This window comes from Marmota marmota, unplaced genomic scaffold (assembly GCF_001458135.2).
Source record: "Marmota marmota marmota unplaced genomic scaffold, marMar, whole genome shotgun sequence".
NCBI classification, from domain to species: Eukaryota; Metazoa; Chordata; class Mammalia; order Rodentia; family Sciuridae; genus Marmota; species Marmota marmota.
This window is the reverse complement of record NW_026000082.1, coordinates 31948647-31960930: the sequence shown is the minus strand read 5'-3', so window position 1 is coordinate 31960930 and position 12284 is coordinate 31948647. Positions and strand designations below refer to the sequence as shown.

General features: G+C 61.5%; 1 protein-coding gene across 1 annotated transcript in view; it reads right to left on the bottom strand.

Annotated features, from left to right (window-relative positions):
- Nucleotides 1–11406, bottom strand: part of Sdc3 (syndecan 3) — a 21280-nt gene extending 9874 nt beyond the window's left edge. The window contains exon 1 of the mRNA XM_015485362.2: nucleotides 11389–11406. The gene's annotated coding sequence lies outside the window, so the exon portion shown is untranslated. The remainder of the gene's footprint in view (nucleotides 1–11388) is intronic.
- Between the last annotated feature and the right edge of the window lie 878 nt (nucleotides 11407–12284).

Here is a 12284-nt window from a genome sequence, read left to right as displayed (position 1 = left end):
TGCCCCCCCTCCCCCCCCCCCGCTCCTGGACTAGGCCAGGTCTGCCTCCTTCAGTGCTGCTGTTCCCTCCCCTCACGACACTCTTCCCTTCCACCCCCTTGTCCTCCGACTGGGGCTTTCCTTTTTTTTTTTTTTGCAGTACTGAGGATTGAACCCAGGGATGTTCTGAGCCATACCCATATGGTTGAGGCTGGCCTTGAACTTGCCATCCTGCCTCAGCCTCCCAAGCCGCTTCGATTATAGGCACGCACCACCATCCCCGGCTCCCAGGTGGCTCTGAGGAGCCCTCCTACTTGAGCTTCCAGAGCATCCTGGGCTCCCGATTCACAGCTCAGATCCACCGTGAGCTGTGTTTGCTTGGGGCGTCTCAGGGGCTGTGCTAAACTTGGTGAAGACAGCGGTGCTGTCTGGTTTGGCAAGGGGCCTGGCCTGAGAAGGTTTCAGGACACATTTGTTAAGGATGGAATTGGAGTTAGAAGAGAGAGAGGTGACGGGTTCACTGGGCAGGGGAAGGGCAGGTTGGGCTGGGCTGGAGCTGAGGCTGGAAAGACAGTGGATGCCCAGCCTCCAAGGTCTCCAGTGCCTGAAGGGCAACTTTCTCTTAGAAATTAGTGATTTTTTCATCCCGATGGCACATCAAAATATGGTGAAGGCTGAACCCAGGGCCAGTGGCTCTCAGGCAGGGCCTGTGCATCTGCAATGTTTGGCTGGCAGTGGGAGCCACGGAAGGTGTGTGGGCAGGAGGGGGCCGGGCCTGGCACCACACAGCCCTGCAGCGCACGCGGAGCCCCGGGGAGGCTCTCCATCCTGGCTTCCCACCCCTGACTCACCACCTGCACCAAGGCCCCACCGAGCCCAGCCAGGCAGGGAGCCAGGAGATGCCCCCTCACCACGCACACCCCAGACACATCTCGAGGTAATGAATTAATCAGTATTTACTTTCTACCAGTGAGTCATGGAGTGGGACAATTAGTGTAATTGCTCCCGTGACTAATTGCTGGTCTTCCCCCTTTGTAGAGATTCCAGGAGCCCAGAGCAGCCAGCTCCCACTTCTGCCCAGAGGAACAAATCCCCAGACCCAGGCTGACGAGCCAGCAGGCCCCCACCTCCAGCTCCACACGCCGGAGTCCTGTGGAGGCTGCTCCTGTCCCTGCAGTTCAGCCTGAAGTCACATGCAGAACGGGGAATGAGCAGGGACAGGACTCAGGCTCCTGCTCCCGGACAGGGCAGTCCCCACTGTCTGTCCATCCTTCCAGGCAGGCCAGGGAGTGACCGGGAGGCCCTGGGCTGGAGGAGGAATCCTAAGACGGGAGTAAAGGTGGGAGCCCAGACGGGGAGTCCCCGAGATTCCTCAGTGACCAGTGCCACACACCAGGTCTCCAGAAACCTGCAGGACAAAGACACCCCCCAGACACCTTCCAGAGCCACACAGACCCTGGAAATGACACACCAGAGCCACAGGGAGACGGCCTGACACACACTCACCTAAAGGCAGCCACAGAAGCGCAGAGTGGCCGCGTGCCCTTGGGTGCACATGGGCTCGGGCACAGGGAGACGGGGCGGGGCGGGGGTGCCACGCACTTCTGAGGCTCAGATAAGCCTCGAGCCTCCTGCGATTCCATCGCCTCCACTCAGGTAGCTCTCACCTAGATACTATTCATCCCTCGCTCAGTAGCCCTCGACATGACAACTGTTACCATGACGACCATCTCCTCCACGCTAAGGACCCGGAGCTCCCGCTCCCCACAGAGACGGGGGAGAGCACAGGAACAGAGGACGGCGGCGGGGAGGGGGAGGGGTGGCAGGGACAGAAAGGCAGAGGACAGAGGGGGGCAGGAGCAGAGAAAGGGACAGAGGGCAGGCTAGGGTGAGAGGGAGAGAGGCGCGAGTGGAGGGGACGGAGACAATTCTCTCACATCTTAATTTAGCCTCACACTGATCAGAGGGACTGGGAAGGGGCGACCTGGTGACTTTCCAAACCGCAGGCAAGAGAGCAGTTCTCCCCGAATACCAAACAGCCCAGCCCCCGGGGTGGGGAAGTGGCCAGCACCACTCACCCTGGGGTGGGGGGCGGGGGGTTTGGACTTAATGCCAGGTCACCGGGGACCTAGGGGGCGGGGCCTCACAGGAACCCAAGGGCAGCTGCCTCCTGTTCCAGGGGGTGGGGGACAGAGAGGAGGGGGCAGGGAACAGCCAGGGAAATCCTTAGAAGTCAAAGTGCCTGTGGAGAAGGGTGACAAACAGCCCTTGACCCCTAAATGACCTCTGCATTTGCATAATTTCATGCATAATGAGCATAATTACCCATGCCATTCCCTTAAAGAAGAACCGAATCCAAATGTTCCAGGACCCCCAGGGACTCTCCCTGCCTCCCCAGGTAAACTCACCCTGCTGTGCCCGACAGGAGGCGCCCACACCCCCACACCCCTCCACACACACCCACAGCCCCCCCACACAGCAGCGGGTAGACGAGGGGCCCCACACCCTCATGCCCACACCATAAGCCGCACGCACCCGCACCAATCGAGAGCACCACTGCCACCCACCTGTGCACCCCTAGGCCTGTGGGTGACCCAGCCCCACCCTGCAGGCGCCTGTCTGTCTCCCACAGCCCTGGCTGCACCCGCACACCTAGGGCTCTCACAGATGCACCCTGTCCTTGCACACCCACAAGGCCCCCCTCAGCCTCAGCAAGGACTCGTGACCCCACACCCACTCCCAGGGCCCACGCTGACCCACCCCAGGCACATGCGTGCCCCTGACCACACACCGCCCCCGACTCGGACCAAACCCTACAACTCAAACATAAGCTCCTCTCCCCCCACACCCACCACAGGCACACCCCGCGCCCAGGGAAGCCCCACTTCCTCCTCCCGCCACTGCCAACCCGAGGGAGCGGGACAGTCGGCGGAAGCTCCTCTGTGCAGCTGCTGGGGTCTGAGCAAGGCCCAGGGAGCCGAGGCCCCGGGCCCAGGAGACCCCTGCCCACCACAGCTAAGGGCGGCCAGCCAGCGCACTGCTGGACTCGGGTGCCAACTAGGACGTAAGCACAGGTCCTGGTCTCTGGCACCCAGACCCACTGCTGGTCAGCCACGTCCCCCACAGCCATGCCAGCAGCCACCTGCGTCCCACCACCCGCTGCCCACAGGCGCCTAAGTGTCTCCAAAGGGGCACTTGCCCAGGGAAGCCCACGGCTCCCATGCCCCAGGGCTCCCCCACCCTGCGCCCGGCCTGCACCTGGCACACTCTCCTGGGCGCACACAGGCGCACACTCCCCGCAGCAGCCCAGACGTGGCGTCCTTCCTGAGACTGACACCCCCACGTGTCTCCTCAAGCCTCAGGCAGCACCCACCTGGAACCACCCCACAGCTCGCCCAGAGGCCCTCGGGCTCCCCTCCTGGAAGGGACCAGGCCCAGCAGTGACCAGCAGAGCCCCTGTCCACACCCACTGCCCCCAGACCTGTCCACAGAGATTCAGAGCAGCTGGGGAGGCCGGCTGGGTCCCCAGGGCCCAGCAAGGAGGTGTCCTCTCCCAGGACCACCCACCAGGGCCGGCTGGGGGCCCTGGCCAGCGCCCCGCTTCCTCGCACTCACGGCCCTCAGTCCCCAGGCCCCCCCAGCCGGCTCCAGATGCCTGGGGTCCCTGAGGCCCGACAGCCTCGAGCCTTCCGGGGACAGCAGCCGGAGCAGAGTGCAGCACGGCCTCCCGGCTCGGCCGGCAGGGGCTGTCAGGGCCGCCCAATCCCTGGCACCTCGTGCTGCCGCCTGTGCAATGGGGTGATAAGGAGGCGGCGGCTCATGGAGAGGCCGAGAGGACTGCAGGAGGTCACTCAGGAGGCTGGGGCTCGCCCACCCGCAGGACCCTGCCCTCCAGCCCTCCAGCCCAGCAGGCCAAGGAGCAGTAGGAAAGGCCGAGGGGAAACCAGGAGGAGGCAGCTGGGCCGTCAGGTGTCGGAATCTCCACTACGATCTCTGCAGACTCGGCCTCCAGAAGCCTCAGCTTCCCCAGACAGAAACAGATGCAGATGAGATTCTTCAGGCCCAGAGAGGTTGAGTGGCATTGCCAAGGCCACACAGAGGGGAGAGTGCAGAGAGAAAAAGAGAGAGGCTGAACGAGGGGGGAGAGAGGGTGAGTTATAGAAACAGACACATAAATTAGGTCAGCTGGCAGGGGGCCCGGAGTCCAGCACCCCTGTGCCACGCTAATCATGCCGCAAAAGCTAAGAACAAAATCAAGTGTAATTGGTTCTGCCCGAGCTGCCTTCCCCTAATTAGCCAGACGTGGCCTCCCCTCTCCTGATGACTAGAGGCGACGTGCGCGAGCAAGGGCTGGCAGGTCAGCTTTAGGTTCAGGCAGCCCTGGGTCCAAGTTCAGCTCTGCTTTCTTGCTGGGTGATCTGAGGCAAGTTGCTTAACCTCTCTGAGCTTTTGTTTGGCTAAACAGGGACAATAATCATTTGCATCTCGTAGAACTGTTTGTGAGAATCAAGTGAGATACTGTACCAAAAGCACACACTGCCTAGTACACACTTGGTGCTCGGTAACATTTGGTTGGTAATCCATGGCACATTGTCCCCCGGTTGGATGGCATCTTAAGGCTGAAGTAGGCCTGAGAGGTGGCTGAGTCAACTCCCTCCCCCATCAGACTGAGGGGGAGAGCCGGGAAAGCTGCCCCACTCCAGCCGGGGCCAGGGGCGAGTGGCAGGCACTCAGCCTGCCAAGCAGCTCTCAGAGAGGCAAAGAGGCTCCCCCAGGGACACACAGAGCGACGGCCAGCTCCCGGGAGCAGGGCCCCTGCACCCCTGCAGGCGCCGTCCCCAGAAGGCCCTCGGTCCTGTGAGAACTCAGTGCCCCTCATGCTCACCAGCTCCACCCCGGAGACTCGGAGCGCCACCACAGGAATGTGGGCCGGGGCCAGGCTCCGGGCAGCAGGACAGCCAAGGGGGCCACACAATGGGCAGCCTGGACCTGGACAGGACGCCTCGGCCCCCACCCCCCGCCGTCCACAGCTGCCCTGGCCGGGAGCCCGCACCCCCACATGCGCTCGCGGCTGGGATGTGGGCACCGAGACTGCACCTGCTGGGGAGGGCACAGCGGGGTGCAGAGGGCCCTGCTGAGTCCCCACAGCTCCTTCATCCCCAGGGGCAGGGGACACCTCTGGGTCCATCACTTCTGGGCACAGGAGACTGGCAGGGCCTTCCCTGCCCCTGACAGGCCCACCCCTGCCCAGATCACCCTCCCCAGCACCCACCCTGCAGGCCCACTGCCCCTGCATGGCCACCACCCGGCCTGTCCACACCTGCCCTGGACCCAGCAGGAGGCAGACATCTCTGGCTCAGCCTCCTGAGGCACAGACAGTGCCAAATGAGAAAGGCCAAGCCTGGTCATCTAAGTAAGGGCCTCTCTGGATTCTGATGCTCTGGGCTCGCTAGAATTCAGGCCTCGGGCCACAGAGGTCCAAGGCAAGGTTATTTCTCAGACAGTAAAAGTGGTAACAACCTACATATCCAACAATGGGGGACTAGTTAAGTAAGCCAGGCACAACCTCAACATGGAATAGTATACAGCCATCAATAGTTTGTGTTTTCACAAATCCACACTAATTAGGTCACTGGAAGGCCTGAATGCACCACAGACGCCTGTTTGTTCTTTTTCCCCAAAGACTATTTAAGTTTGTGGCTTTGGAAAGGCGCAGGCTGGCTCTCAGGAGTGCTGTGGCACAGGCTGCTGGCAGATCCCCCGACTGTCTTTCTCCCGGTGGCCCTGCTGCTCAGCTAAATCCCTCGGCCTGCTCTTCCCGTAGAGCAGAGGTGAAGCGCCCACCTGGCCCACCTGAGAGCTAGAGCACCCCTGGAGGAGGCCGGCCGCCGGCACACCTGGCCGCTCAGTGAGCGCTGGCTGTTAATACTGTCATCATCATTAAGATTAAAAAGTAGGTCACAGAACCCAGGTGGAGCTGACCCTGCTGTGACGAACTCCCCACCAGAGCCATCCCTAAACGCAGAGTGACAGGAAGGGCCCGCGGCTCTTGCTGGCTGAGGCTGGGGCCATGGGCGCCTTTCATCTGTTCTCAGGACCTTTCTGTAGGTTCCGGGCACTGTCGATCCTGGAGGTGGCCCTCCCTGGGCACATTCTCTGCTCTGACCACCCTCGGCCCCTCCCTCCACGGAAACCCCACCAGGTAGCTCCAGAGGAGACCGAGAGGGACGCGGGCGGCAGAGGACACGCAGCCCGAGGGCAGGCAGCCGGCTTGGCAGGACGGGGCTCCCTCCGAGCCCACCCCCCCCTCCCCGCCTTCTCCCAGCAGCCCAGTGCAGGGTGCCGCTGTCCTCCTGCCCCGGCCTCCTGTGCCTGGATGGAGGATGGCGGCCAGCCCCGGGAATGCCACGCCCCTCTCCACCTCCCCCCGACCCCCACCCCCGGGAGCTCCCCTGCCACTGTCCCATCAATCCTGGCACCTGCCCTCTCTCCTCACCCTCTGGGCCACCCGGACACACTGCTCCTTCACCCTGTCCCCAAGCTGGTGCCTGTGAGCAGGACCACCCACGGAGGTCCCTCCCAGCCCCTGCCACCCACAGCCCCTCAGCTCCCAGCTGCCACCTCCCGTCCTCCTCCCCTGTGAAGCCATTTGTGGGATCAGGGCTGCCCCCCCACCCTTTCCCATCAGCACCGACACAACCAGTTAATCAGCACGGCCAGTATTTATTGGGCGCCTACTGTACGCCGAGAACTCTCCTAGGCTCTCTGGGCCCCACACCTGTGGGACAGGCCGATGTGCTCAGTCAGCTGACCCAGCCTCCTGGGGGGGGGCCACCTGGGGTCACACACAGCAGCCACTGTCCCAGCCCAAACATGGACTCTGTAGCTCCACCAGGTTGTCACCAAGGGATGGGGCTGCTGGCCACATTCATCACCCCCTGAGCCCCTAGATCACACTGAGCCCACTCAGCTTCCCTGGAAGCCAATGCTGCTGGCCCCATTACGACGAGGAAATGGAGGCTGTGAGCCTCCACCAGGGGCACAGAGGATCTGAACCGCAGCCAAACTGTGACCAAGGAGCTCCCGAAGCCCAAAGAACGCATGAGGGGATGAGTCCCAGCTCCTGATGTGACTGCCCACGGGCATTTCCTGGAGGGTGCCTGGGTCATCAGAGGGGCACTCGCCATGGACCAGGCTCTTTATATGCACACCGTCTCATTTTCCTTCACAAACGCCTTCCTGGTGGGGACGACTGTCTGAATGTCTCAGATGGTTAAAGCAAAGTCCAGAGAGGTAAAGCAACTGACCTGAAGTTGCAGAGCGATGGGGCCAGGATTTCAATCTGGGATGAGCTGACCCCAAGGGCCATGCTCTCTGTACAGCACAGCGTGCCCACCTCCAGCCCCCAGTGGCCCCTCCCTCCCACCAGAAAGCTCCCGGAGAGCAGGGCGATTGGCAGAGACCACCCACCCATGCACCCAGTGCCCTGCACAGGAACAGACAAAGTGGACATCTAGAAGTGGAGGACAAGGCCACCTGTGAGACAGGTGGCCCAGTTCAGGTGAGCAGCCCCACCCACTGTCCTGTGACTCACTGCAGGTGCCTTGGGCACGGGGTCTCCAGGCTGCACAACCAACTTGCCAACAGAAGGGGCAGGGGCCACCACCCGAGGCCCAGGGGCCCGCAGGCCCAGCCCTCAGGAGCCTGCGGACGTCCAGGGCGGCTTCCCCCTTCCACAGGGGGCTGATTCCTCCCCGCACCCGCCTCCATTTGCCCTCCCACAAAACGGGGGTTATGGTCCCTGGCACTGAAGGTGTCAGCTGCGATAGGCAGTCAGGTGCTGGACATGCCAGTGCCCTACTCCAAGCTCACCTTCCTGGCCACCAGACACCCCGCGACGGTGAACACCAGGTCAGCTGCCGGGGAAGCCTGTGTTTATTTGTCTCCTGGTTTATAACGGCCACCGCCAGCTCCTGTGAGGTCACTTCTCTGTACCCAGGACCCAGGATATTCCTGAAGCACAGTTGGTCTCCCTGACTTTTTTTTTTTTTTTGCTCGGTGAACGCGGCGGACGAGGTCACCCGCAGACCCACATGGCCTGCCTCCTGCCCCGGCCACCCTGCGAGCCCTTCTCTGAGCCTTGCTTGGTCTTCCAGTGCAGAAACCAGGGGGTCAGACAAGGGTGGTCTCTGATCCCCCAAATCCAGCCAGGGGGACTCTAGGTGGGCCAGGAGGGGGGAGTGGAACTGAGACTGACTCTAGTATATCGTGTCATAAAACGCCTCTGTGAATTACGTAAAAAAACATGCAGATCCGAGGACTGTGGGGGGGGCTGCCAACTCTGGCCCCCTTCAGCCATCCTGGGCTGCGAGGGGAGCAATGCGGCCAACACCTGCGAAGGGCCAGCCTCACACTGTCCCTCGTCCGTCCTCCCAGAGAGGGTGAGATGGCCTCCGTGCTCCACAGACTCAGGCCAGGGACCTGCTGGAGCTCAGTGAACCTGGACGGAGACCAGGATGGCACCAGGAAGTGGGCAGAAGGCAGGAGGGGAGGGGCTGGGACAGTGGACAGGGACCCCAGTGCCACCTGTGGTCGCCATACCCCCAGGACAGGCCTAAGGGCCAAAGGGTCATCGTCAGACCTCGAGGACCACCTGAAACCAGGTGAGGGACTCCAGGGACCTTACCAACCTGGGGACCTGCTGGGCTGACCCTGGCCTCCTCTGAGAAATGGCCCGGACCCTGCTGGAGCCGGCCAGAGGCAGGCCCGACCCCCTGGCTGTCCTGGAAGCCTCTGGGCACAAGCCAAGAGAACACCCTGAGGACACACACCAGACACACTCATGACCAAGGTGTCCCGCCCGTGCGTGGGTGTGTCTGGGTCCGACTGGCTGACCCCCCCTCCTGTGTGCGGTTATTTATAACCTGGTGAACTCACCAGTGGAGTCCTCCGCCCCCCGCCCAGAGCTGTCCTGCAGGCTTCTGGGCTGTTCGGCTTCAAGGCACAGAGCAGGCCAGACTGACAGGGTGAGTTCAGAGGCCTTGGTGTCACCACCACCATCACCCAATGGAAAGCCAGGCACGCAGGAAGGAGCCAGACAAGGGAGGGGCTGGCAGAGCCCCTGAGGCCTGCCCAGGGCCACTTCCAGCCCAAGAGGAGGGTCTGACTGGGCCATGGGTGGGCTCAGGAAGGGAGGGTACAGACTGGTGGCCCAGCCTTCACCGCATCTCCTAAGTCCTGGGAGGCAGGTGAGCCTCAAAATGAGCGGGGACACTTAAAGCTAGATTACTTGGGTCCAAATCCCAGAGCTGGCCTTCAGCAGCCATGAGCTCTGGGCAAGGAGGTCTACCTCGGGGTCTCCGTTTCTTTACCTGCTAAGTGAGCATAACAGCGCTGACCTCAAAGGCTAGGAGGGCTAAGTGAGGTGCTACGGACAAGGCCCTGCTGCTTCTTGGCTGGTGACCACAGGCAAGCTGCCCGGCCTGCGCTCAGTGCCTCGGTGTATACACAGGACCCTGGAGCAGACCAGGGGTCCCGAGGACAGAGCTCCAGTTCTCACACAGCAGGTGGTCGGCACGCGCTCTCCTTCCTCCTGGGGGCGGGGCGTGACTCCTGCCAGCCCAGCTTCGCCCCTTGACAATCTTTTTCGCCTGTTGCTGAGCACCTCCTATGCGCCAGGCCCCACGGGGTGCCGCATGGAGGCTGTTCTCCCAAGGACTCCTCGAGGGAGAGACGCCCTTCCCAGTGTTGCAGTGAGCAATCCGCCTGGTTGAAAGTCAAGGTTCCATAAATACCCACGGAGGAGCGGGTCCAAGGATGAGTGCGATCCAAACTCCAGATACCAACGAGCTGGCGGGGCCCTGGAGAAACCAGAACCCTCGCTCCCACCGGTGGGAACGCGAAGTGGGACAGCCGCGTTACAGAACAGGCTGGCGCTCCTTCAAAACGTTCAACAGAGAGTTCCCATATGACTCAGAAATCCTACTCCTATGGTATACACTCCAGGGAAATGAAAACACATGTCCACGTTCCAAAAAGAGAAAAAAAGCGACATTATCCACAATAGCCACAAAGTCTAAAGTAACCGAACACCTATCCACTGACGAATGGATGAATCAAACACAGTATGTCCCCGCAGTGGGTATCGGTCAGCAAAACAGTGACATTAATAATAATGAAGTGCGGATCCGAGCTGGGTTTGAGTCAACCTGGAAAGCACTCTGCTAAGGGAGAGAATTCAGTCACAAAAGGCCACATGTTGTATGGTGCTACTCAGGTGAAATTTCCAGGATAGGCTGATCACAGAGACAGAGGGGGATGAGTGACTCTCTGGGACACTTAAGGAACAGGAGGCCACTGCTATGGACACAGGTTTCCTTACAGGGTGATAAGAACATCCTGAAGTCGGGGATGGCTACACGACTCTGTCAACACACTTAAAAGCTTTCAATCACAGCACCACAGCCTCCAGCCACGGGGAATAAATCCCCAACCCCCCGTGGATGTGGAAGCATCAGATAGAGGCACCCTGCACACCCTCCGCGTTCTTCCTGGGGTCCTGCTGTGCTGCCATGTGGTACCAGAGTTCCTCTGTCCCTCCGTGTTAATGCCCGTGCCTCCTCTGTGTCTCTACTCCTGCACTTTGGAGCCACTATTCAGTATGACCAGGGTCACCTCAACACAAACACTGGGCTACCAAAAACAGTCAACGCTACCCAACGACGGGGCAGGCAGTGGAGGCAGCCGGGTCGGTCCCATCCCAGGAGGACAGAACAGGACGGCTCGAGGTTTACTCACACTACGCAGAACGGTGAGCCTTTATTTAAAATTCATGAATTGTTTATTTCTGGGATTTCCCCTTGACTCTTTGAAACCACAATTGACTGTAACGACAACTAGGGGAAGTGAAAGCGTGGCCAGGGGACCACCGTCCACACATTACGGCACGTGAGTCGAACCCCAGTTAAGCTGTGGTTTAAAAAGGAAGACATGTGAGACTGGGGCTCAGAGAGAGGGAGAAACTTGCCCAGGGTCACACAGCAGAGCCTGGACTCAGATGCAGATCGTGCAGAGAAGCCCAGCGTTCCTCATCCGGATGACACCCTTGACCTGTCCTTGTTCTCTACTGGAGTATCCCCCGACCAAGTCGTAGGAGAAGGCTCCATGACACCTACATTTGGATGAGCAAATGCCACTCCATGGCTCACAGGTGGGAGAGGCCCAGGTCAGCGATGGTCTCCTTTGAGCTTTTTAAAGGCCATGTTGTCAGGGGTGGCCGCTGGGAGAGGACAGGCTTGGCCCAGAGTTTTGAGAGGGACTTAGAGGAGGGAGGCCAGTCTGGACGCTGGCTGGCCGTCGCCTCCACCCCAGACCTCAGGTCCCCGGCTGCGCCCTCGATGGTCTGGGATGCCCGTGGCCGGCCCGGCCGCCCTCAGCAGCACGTGAGGATGCGACCCTAACAAGAGAGCGGTGAAGCTGAACCCAAGTTCCTCTGCCCTGTCCCTGGCTGTCTGGGGTAGCCCCAAGGACAGTCTCCTGCCATGGCTCCAGCCCCCCCCCCTGGCTCCCGGGCACCACCTCCACCCAGCCAGCTGGCAGCCGCCAAGCCCCGGGGCTGGTTTCCGCTCTCTCTTCTCTGCACGGAGGCATCTGTCCTGAGGCTGGGGCTGGGCTGGGGCAGCCAGGCCTGGGTCGGGCAGGTGTCTGAGGCGCTGCCCCCCCCCCGCCGTTCCTGTGGGCTGGACTCAGGTAGAAAGCCTAAAGCCCCTGGGTCCTCGGGTCCAGCCCCCCGCCACAGGGATCCCCTCTCTCCCTGGCCCTGTCTCATCTTCTCATGTCTCACTGTTCCGATGGGGGAGGCCACCGCACTGAACCTCACAGGTGCAGGGTAGAGGCCTCGAAGGATCCGGGAGACGGGAGGCCAACTCCGCAGGACCCCCTGCCCCTCCGTCCCAGGGATGGGGTGGAGGAGACCAGACAGAACCCCGGCGCCCCTCCTGCCCTCCCCTGATGCCTCCTGAGGCCCAGAGCTCCCCCCTGAGGTGTCCTGCGGCTCCTCCTCAGCCCACAGCACAGGCCAACCCCTGAGCTGAGTCACACGCCCACTAGGGCTTCGGAGACCCTGAGTGTCCTGGCCCTCACCAGTCCCACAGTCCAGGGACAAGGCCATGGGAAAGCCCTCCCAGGTCCTCCCCCCGCGAGGCCAGAAGACCCGGCTCCTGCCCCTGACCCTCCATAACACCAACTTGACCCCCTTCCCGACAGGGAGCTGCCCCAGGACAAGGTCAACCAGAGGCCCAGCTGCC